The sequence below is a fragment of the Penaeus monodon genome, chromosome 15 (genome assembly GCF_015228065.2).
Source record: "Penaeus monodon isolate SGIC_2016 chromosome 15, NSTDA_Pmon_1, whole genome shotgun sequence".
NCBI classification, from domain to species: domain Eukaryota; kingdom Metazoa; phylum Arthropoda; class Malacostraca; order Decapoda; family Penaeidae; genus Penaeus; species Penaeus monodon.
Window position 1 is genome coordinate 25,189,548 of NC_051400.1, and position 235 is coordinate 25,189,782.

Consider the following 235-nt stretch of genomic DNA (forward strand, 5'->3'; position numbering starts at 1 on the left):
CGATGAAGCGAGACAGAACTAAAGTCGCACCAGTGAGGTCGAATGTGAATAAGTAGGGAGTAAGAAGGAGAAGAAAGAGAGAACTCATAGGGAAAAAGTTGGAGAAAGGAGGAAGGACAGTAAGGAAAACCAAGAGAATGAATTCAAACAGGGCAAGAAAGTAGATAAAAAAGAAGAAAAACAACAAGGAAAGCCCCCAAACCCAAGCCAATAATGTCGAGTATGGTCACAGGAA

General features: G+C 41.7%; 1 protein-coding gene across 1 annotated transcript in view; it reads right to left on the reverse strand.

The window, feature by feature from the left end:
• LOC119582138 overlaps window positions 1-235 on the reverse strand; it is a gene marked incomplete in the record, with an annotated part of 2,432 nt that overhangs the window by 483 nt on the left and 1,714 nt on the right.